Genomic DNA, 9277 nt, shown 5'->3' with positions numbered 1-9277 from the left:
GTTTCCTTTGATTTATTGACCACTTGTATTTTTTTCAAATATAAATTGTCTTTTGTGTCTTCTGCCTAGTTTTTATTTTTTTAAGATTTATTTATTTATTTGAGAAAGAGAGAGAGTGCATGAGAGCTGGGGAAGAGGCAAAGAGAGAGGAAGAGAAGGTCATGCAAACTCACCACTGAGCACAGAGCCTGATGCAGGGTTTGATCCCACGACCTTGAGACCATAACCTGAGCCAAAATCAAGAGTCAAATGCTTAACAGACTGAGCCACCCAGGTACCCCTGCCTACTTTTCTGCTGGAGTATTCAGTTTTCTTGGAGTTGAAAAGATTGTGAAGATACATGAATATCTCCTTGGTCATATATATGTTACAAATATTGTCCCTGTCATTTAATTTTGACTTGGTTTGTGGTGTCATTTCACACTCAGCATCTTTAAGTTGTGTGTCATCAAATCTATTCATATTTTCCTTTTCAGTTTCTCCCTGTTTTCAAGTGTAGAAATTATTTCTCCACAGGATCCAACATCAAGGTTGATTTTCTTCATGTTAGTATGATTCAGTCTCTGCATTTTGAAAAAAATAATGCATTTACATGATTACAGGGCAAAGTTTATAGATTTATGTACATACATAGTGGTCTTGCCTCTACCCCTCCCTTCCTCACCCAAACAACCCCCTTTCCCTGTAGGTATTCATTTTTATTAGTGTCCTGTTCACATTTTCAGTACTTCTTTGTGAAAACTCTAAAAAAAAATTATCTATTTGATCCTTCTGGAACTAATATAGAATATTGCATATTGAAAAGGATTGGGTTTTTTCCTACTAATGTTCCTAATTGGTTAAGGCTAAGAGCAAAATGTTGATTTCTGAACATTTATTTTGAATACATTTATATTGTTAATTTTTAATAATTTTTCAGTTTGTCATCTTGGGTTTTAGATAGATGATCATGTCACCTTTTTTTATTTATACTGATGATGTCATCCTCTCCTTCCAAATAGTATATTCTTATTCTAGTTCTTATTTTGTTACATCAAAATAAATCACCACTTTTCTTTGTAACAAATTTATAGTGACAACTTATAATACTGCCTATGATTTGTAATCATAAGAATCTTTTCCAGCTCTCAAAAAGAATGACCGTTACCACCTCTAGAGTTGCTCTTATCATTTCTTTTAGTTAGGATGGGCTACATTACATTGCATTTTCATGTTAGTGAACAACCATGAAATCTTAAAAACTTAGAACCATGAGGGTTTTTTTTCTCACTTAGGGAATTTATTACCATGGAGCATGGGAAGCTCAGTTCCACGCTAGCCAGACTCCAGGACCCATTCTGTTGGAGGTTATACAATCAAACATTTGTCAGCTGTTGATGCTCAGGCTGGGGGAAGGAAAGGTGGAAAATTATGTACTCATTCCCACAGCCTTCTTTCTGGGACACATGTCATTTCCAGTCACATTTTACCAGCCAAATTAAGTCATATGACCATGTTGGCTGCCTTTAAAAGAACCTAGAAATTCTATCCTACTACTTGTCTAAAATAAAACTAGTTGGAGGGGCACCTGGGTGGCTAAGTGGGTTAAAGCCTCTGCCTTTAGCTCAGGTCATGATTCCAGGGTCCTGGGATCGAGCCCTGCATCGGGCTCTCCGCTCAGTGGGGAGCCTGCTTCCTCCTCTCTCTCTCTGCCTACTCATGATCTCTATCTGTCAAATAAATAAATAAAATATTTTTTTAAAAAAAGAAAACTACTTGGAAGTGTGAGTATACAGCACTAACAAACTACAATGTCAGTCTAAACACACACATCTGTATACACACCCACAAATGTATGAATGGATTCTTCAACATTGGTGATAGTTTTTAAGGTATCTTGGGGTTTTGGCAGTGACAGAAGTGATCCATGTTAATTGTACTAACTAATGAGATGATTTTTTTTAAGAGAGCGTAAGTAAAAGGGGCAGGGGGAGAAGAAGAGAGAATCTTAAGCAGGCTCCATGTTCAATGCAGAACCCAACATGGGGCTCGGTTTCACAACCCCAAGATCATGATCTGAGTTGAAATCAAGAGTCAGACACTCAACCAACTGAGCCACCCACGTGTTCCCTAACTAGATGATTTTTAATGGACTCTCTAATCCAGTAATGCTAACCTTCGAATTCCAAATGAATTTTTTAAACTTATGAATTGTTAGGGGTTTGACTTACTTCTTCCCTTCCTTTTAGTCTAAATTAATTAATGTTTACTATGATTTGCTGGAGGCTGATTTCCAGATTTAGGTTCATAATCATATACAGCACAGCTAGTAATTTAATTATAAATGCAAGTAATCCCTAAGAGGCCACAGTTTACTTTCAGATCTTACTGATTTCATACCCTAAGAAAGTCCTTAAATTATAACACTGATCAATAAAGTGATGGCCACATATTCATAAATGTCAAGCAATTACTAAATAATTTGGCCTGGTAAATCACTCCTAATTGTGTCTGAAGTCAAAGGTATCACCAAATCTTTCCTCATCTGAGGTTAATTGCATTCCTTATACAAAGCAACTGGTTGCCGTGAAGAAAGTGGAGTCCTTCAAACCTCACCATCCCAAACCAAGCAGGATCTTCCATTTCCATGGCCTCCATCACACTCATAGGGTTGGCTTGCCTAAGACATGAAATTACATAGACATTCTCTTCTGAATCCCCAAAACATGTCGGTGAACCAAGAGCCTGAAAATATACAATTATGGTATTAAATCATTGATTAGTGACACAGAAAAACTGAGTGTTTTTATAGCATGCACTCCTTAAGAGATTTGTCTATTGACATTAAAATCCCCAGTGGGAGTTCTCGCTGGTATGGGCTGTGAGGATTCTGGTTGGAGTACTATGATAATGCATTTACTTACAAGATGGAAGGTTGGGGCACAAATATGTGTTCCCCCATCCCCTCCCAAAAAGCTTTGTAATCATGATATATATAATAACACATATAGTACACACACATATAGTAACACATATAGTACACTCTCTCTCTATATATATATATATATAATATATAGTAACACATATAGTACACTCATGCATGCATATATACATTTTTTAAACATGACCCTGGAAGACCATGTTCTTTCACTTGCTCTTCTTCCTATTGTCCTATTACAGGAGACCCTCAGTCAGGATTTTGAAGTTTGTTTGTTTGGGGTGTGGTTAATGTTCTGTTCCGTTAAAGTAAGGCACACACTGGGGCACCTGGGTGGCTCAGTGGGTTAAAGCCTCTGCCTTCGGCTCCGGTCATGTTCCCAGGGTCCTGGGATCGAGCTCCGCATTGGGGAGCAGGGAGCCTGCTTCCCTCTCTTTCTCTCTCTCTGCCTGCCTCTCTGCCTACTGTGATCTCTGTCTGTCAAATAGATAAATAAAATCTTTTAAAAAATGTTTTTTAAAAAAAGTAAGGCACACACTGCTGAGGGAAAATCTAGCACCAACCACCCTCAAATGGCCCGCCCCCTCCTCTGGTTTATACTAGCCTTAGCAATTAGGTAAATTAGTATTGTTTTAAAATGGCTATTCTTTGCCTGGTCTCCCTTGGAGTGCATTTCTCACTCGCAGCCCAACTCCCCCATGCCAGCCCAGAATTCGATTAATCCTCAACAAGTGGCCCATTTTGCACTTGATCTTAGCCAAAAGGCCGAGAAGCGATTCAAGTGGCCCATTTTGGATGACAATTCTGAGTGGATGCTCCTAATGTCATAGCGTGTCTTTTATTGGTTTTTTTCCCCCCTTCATTGTGTTCCTTCATTGATGTTTTTGACCTGGGTCCAGAAATGGTCTGGTTCATACCATTTAATTTTATACCTTTTGTTTTATTTCATTTAAATTTTAGGAAATAATGGGTATTTAAAAGAATAAGCATTTAAAATCAAACAAAGAAAGGGTGGAAATGAGCAGAGCATGGGATGACCATTTGAGAGTCATGACCAAAAGGGCCCAGAAAAGCCTTTCCACTGCGCTCTGCAGGGATGTCTGCCTGGGTTCCAATACATCTGTTCTATTTTTTGCTACTCCCAAGCAAGTTCATGTTCCCTCAAAATAAACCACCAAATCTGAGGATATATAATTAATATAGAATGATATGTAATTATTTGTCTCACCTTAGATGTAAAACGGTGTCCTTCCTTAATGTGCCTGCGTGTGTGAATAGCAGAAGACAGAACTCTTTCTGTTGTGTGAAGAAAAAAAGGAGCAAATCTAATTGCAGGCATAAATACCTTTCTAGAACCTCACTTAAGATAGTGGGTTCCCTGGGACAGCAGATCCTTGGGATATTATCAAGCATTGCAAAGGGGAAAAAAGATCTGTGGTCCAGTGGGATTAAATAAATTCAAACAATGTTCTTCATGTAGACTTCTCTGTATCTTTAACATGAGGTTAATGGCCCTTCTGAATCTCCAGTGCAGTCTTAAATACACGTTTAGCTGTTTCCTGAATTTATTTAATTACAAAAACCAACTTTTGAAAAATGCTTGGTGGCACATATTTTAGGAATCCCTACTCTAAAAGAAAGAAAAACGTAAATAATTGTTTAGTTGAAAAGACAACCTCATTTGAAATTAGCAGATGATGGGACGCCTGGGTGGCTCAGTTGGTTATGAAGCTCAGGTCATGATCCAGCTCAGGTCATGATCCCAGAATCCTGGGATCCAGCCCCACATCAGACTCATTGCTCAGTGGGGAGCCTGCTTCTCCCTCTCCCTCTGCTGCTCCCCCTGTTTGTACTTGTTCACTCTCTCTCTATCTCTCTCTCTCTCTGTCAAATAAATAAATAAAACCTTTAAAACATAAAAATAAAAGCATCCAAAAAAAATTAAGCATCCAACTCTTGGTTTCAACTCAGGTCATGCTCTCAGGGTTATGAGATCAAGCCCTGCATCAGGCTTTGCCCTCAGCATGGAGTCTGCTTGAGATTCTCTCTTTCCCCCTCTGCCCCTCCCCCCACTCACTCTCTCACACGTGCAATCTCTCTCTCAAATAAGCAAAATCTTTTTAAAAAATAAGAGAAAGAAAGAAAGAAAACACAGCTAGTTCTTCCCTAGAGACCCACCAGAGCCAAGGTGTACCTGTGCAACCTTTGACTTTGGCAGGGATCCCCCAGCCTGAGCAGTGATTCATTACAGGGTCATCTGGACATGTCTTACTATGTCCATCTCTGTTTCAGACAATAACTCAGCTAGTCTTTAGATCAGTGTCCTAATAGGTGATGGTGGAAACTTCCCTGGTTGGGGGTCCAGGAGGGGAGCAAGATCGTCATGCCTGAACCTGGCCCACGCGTCTTCTCCCACCAGGCCGGGCTAGCTGGGAGGATCGCTGTTGTTTTTTTACGAATGTCATCCGGGGTAATTCATTCTTCTGTCTTTGCCATTCAGCCATAACTGTGGTGGGAGGATTTTTTTTTTCTTTGAGTTTTGTGTGTGTGTTTTAAACCTAAACTGTTCAAAGAAAATATGTGTTGTTCCTGGACCTCTATGTAGCATGTTTTCTGAATTAGATGCATTTTCACAGAGAATTAGTCTTTAAATCCCTGTGAGCTTAAAAATAGACCAAGAACCAAATGTTTCCTCTCTCTTTGGAATGTAAAGTGTTTTTGTGAGTGGGTATTGGTTTTCCTTTGGGGGAGTGCAGAGGGAGTAGCATAATTAAGCAAATCAAGAAAAGAAAGAAAATAATTTAACTATTTCCCATACCACCCATACTTAGAGACATACTTATATTCATAGTAAAGCTTATACTGGATATTCATTTATTCATTCATCCACTCTTTCATTCACAAAAGTTGACTGTGGACCTACCAAGTTCAAGGTGCTGTGCTGAGAGAAATGTACAGGAAGAAGCCTGGAACATTTAAGAGCAGGATATTGATAGACATACAAGTGGAAGTTTTTAATGATTTGAGCTTCTTAGATTTTTGACTAATTAAAGCTCAGGAAAAGTGATAACAGTGGTGTTGGCAAAAGTGCCAGCAAAGGAGTTATCAGACAGAACAATCCGCAGCAAATTTCATTAGCCAAGAAACTTCAATTCTTTATACCCATCCAAGGAGAAAGTTAATTATGGCTTTGGTTAATTGTTCTCCTGGCTCTGTGGTATTATCTTAACACAGAAGGCAAGAGGAGGCAAAAAGGAGTTGAAAGAACAATCCTTCTACAATACACTGGGGAGAATCAAAAACACAGATGTTCCTCTCTAGGACCCTTGTGACTTATCAGATTCTCCTACCCAGACCCTAAAAGGACTTAGCCAAAGCAATAATGTTAGCTGTGAATGTTAACACATTAATCAGTCTTTCTTCTGTATGGAAAGTTCCAAGACTTTCTGAACAGAGTCCTTCAAGACTCAGCTTATATCCTCTGTGACTTCTGCACACTCACGCCCCCACATAAAACCAAGCCGGCCTTGGCCCCTACTCAGCACTCCCACACACCCTTCTTGTCTTCACAACTCATCCCTCACCATCAGCATTTTTCTGGGTCCCTCTCCCTCACAGGTCTGGTAGATATATGATGGGTCTTTAGCATGCACTAGGCACTCAAAAGATGTATTATAATACATAAGCTATGAAATTTTCAGAGAATGTATCTGAGGGAAACATTAAAAAATACTCATGCACATTTAAATAATAAACACTACATTAAAGGTGGTTTACATCTATAAACAGAAAAAATCTGGCAAACAGCAAAAAAACAATGACCTATCTCACAGGGTACATGGAACCCACCACAGCTTCCAAGAGGTAATTAGCCTAAAGGTAACTCTCAGCTCTAACCACTAAAAGTGTGGAGTCTGCTTATTTTTAATAGTGGGGAGCATTTCATTTTGTTGAGATTTATTTGTCAGCGCATGAGAGAGCACAAGCAGGGGGAGCACCAGGCAGAGAGAGGGAGAAGCAGAATCCCACTGATCAGGGAGCCCGATGCAGGACTTGAGCCCAGGTCCCTGGGATCACAATCTTGGCTGAAGGCAGACACTTAACCGACTGAGCCATCCAGGCGCTCCACTGGTGGGAAGAATTTTGGAGCAAGATGTTGACACACGTGCTCACATGAATACTGAAGGCATCATGATTTGAGACACTGATATCTTGGATCAATTAAAGCTTTAATTGTTGGAGCTCACCCTTCAAACTTTGCAACACTGTCACACGGAGAGCACTGGGTGTTATACACAACTTTTGAATTCCAGAACTCTACATCTGAAACTAATGATGCACCAAATGTTGGCTAATTGAATTTAAATAAATAAATAAGCAAACATAAAATGTCTCTATCTTCATGAAAGGAAAAAATATGTGAGGATATAATCAAAACGTAGGCTAGTTTATCTGGAACATGACTTGGTATACATAGCTCTTGTTCTGCTAGGCTGTAACGACTTATCCTTGGTAAACAATTCATGTAGATTATTATAATAATTACCACAGCTAAGTCTCACTTTCCTTTCCCCCTTCTGGCTTCATTTTTTCTTCTCCAATGTCCATAGATGTGTCCATGTCTACTGTGTTCCTGAATCCATGCCTTTAACAATGCCTACCACACCTGGCTTATGTAAGCTTATGTAAGCCCAGGTACCACAAGACGAAAACCATATGCCCCTTGCTCTGGTGGTCTTTCACATGGTTGCCTCTGTGGTCATCCTGTGGGGTGCTCCCCACGCTCTCTCCCTCTTAAGTCTCCCTCCTAAGCATCTCCTCCAGGAGATGGAAGAGTCCAGTTGGGCGGGCCTAAAATTATGTAGTTTAATGAGTCTTGTTTAAGAAAAAGATTACAAAATTATGAGTTCAAAATGAGGTAAAAATGGATCTTTATTGGAAATGAGAACTGTCACAGCAAACTAAAAACTACTTCAAGTAAGAAACACCAGGGACATCAAAAAATCCAGAAAAATTAACAAACTATTTGCATCATAAAACTTCTGTAACATTTTTCCACAGACTCCCTTCTGGCTCCACACATTTAAAACTCTGCTTCTGGTGCTCACTTCGGCAGCACATATACTAAAAAAAAAAAAAAAAAAAAAAAACTCTATTTCTAGGGCGCCTGGGTGGCTCAGTGGATTAAGCCTCTGCCTTCGGCTTAGGTCATGAGCTCAAAGTCCTGGGATCCAGCCCCACGTCGGGCTCTCTGCTCAGCAGGGAGCCTGCTTCCTCCTCTCTCTCTGCCTGCCTTTCTGCCTGCTTGTTATCTCTGTCTGTCAAATAAATAAATAAAATCTTTAAAAAAAAAAAAAAAAACTGTTTCTGCTCCACTATACACATGTGTGCAGGGTCAGACACGGTAGCACACGTACAGCAATGCTGCCTCTAGCCCTACACCTTCCTGTTAGGACACCAGCAGGTGACAGGAAAACTCATGGAAGCCATTCCCATGCTACGATGGCTAGTGATCACTTCACAACAGGTACAAGTGACTGCAAACATATGTGTCTTTCTACTGTGTCCCTTTAGCCAAAAATTGCCTGTGGTCACTTTAACTCTCCAACATGAGAAATGTGACAGATGCAAGTTAGAATGAAAAAATCCATGGGGTTGTGGTTAAAATATCCTTTGTACACGTTACCGAACATTTGATCATGTGACCACCTCACTAGGGCCTCTCTAGGGCCTTGGAAGGGGCCCAGCACAGAGGAGTCCGTGAAACTGAAGTTCCCCCAGCTTGTTGGTAAATCGCTCTCTACCCTCCTCTCACTCCTCCCAAGGAGTTCAGCCCCTACCTACCAGATTTGAGAAGACCCATGAGGCTCAATGTGCCAAGCACTGTGCCTTAGGGAAGGATGGACACACTGACCAGGGAAACAGCAAGGAGAAGCCATACAGATGCCCTCTGACTTCAAGTCTTGGGACAAAGTGTGATGAGGGCAGGGATTAGGATTCTGATGAAAGTTAGGGCTTCAAACTCAAACAAGTGGACTCAAGGTCATTGAATAATGAGCATTTGGATCATAAAGAGGAGAAGGGATTCACAAGAGAAAGGTGAAAGAGGAGAAAATGAGAGAGGAGAGAGGAACAGTAAAGAAACAAAGAAGTATGGGAGGAAAAGAAGAGAAAAACAAGAAGTTTCCTGTGTACACCTCTTCCCTGGGAAGCAGTCTTGTTTATCTTTGTAGTAACATTTACAAGCTTTCTTCAGACTATACACTCATCCTCTTAAATTAGAAAGAGTGACAGTTCTCTTGGCTCCATTCTGCGAAATGCCAGTTGTCATGATCTCACTATTACAAAAGGGAAAAGGGA

At 40.2% G+C, this 9277-nt stretch overlaps 1 long non-coding RNA gene across 1 annotated transcript in view; it reads right to left on the bottom strand.

Annotated features, from left to right (window-relative positions):
* Positions 1-316: 316 nt before the first annotated feature.
* The window catches only part of LOC309867162, a 21973-nt gene continuing 13012 nt past the window's right edge, over positions 317-9277 (bottom strand). The window contains exons 2-3 of the long non-coding RNA XR_014313008.1: positions 2596-2724; positions 317-563 (exon numbers count right to left, since the gene is read on the bottom strand). This is a non-coding gene — a long non-coding RNA (uncharacterized lncRNA). The remainder of the gene's footprint in view (positions 564-2595; positions 2725-9277) is intronic.

The sequence above is a fragment of the Mustela nivalis genome (genome assembly GCF_964662115.1).
Source record: "Mustela nivalis genome assembly, chromosome: 6".
NCBI lineage: Eukaryota > Metazoa > Chordata > Mammalia > Carnivora > Mustelidae > Mustela > Mustela nivalis.
The sequence above is the reverse complement of the archived record's forward strand: the minus strand, read 5'-3'. Positions and strand labels throughout refer to the sequence as shown.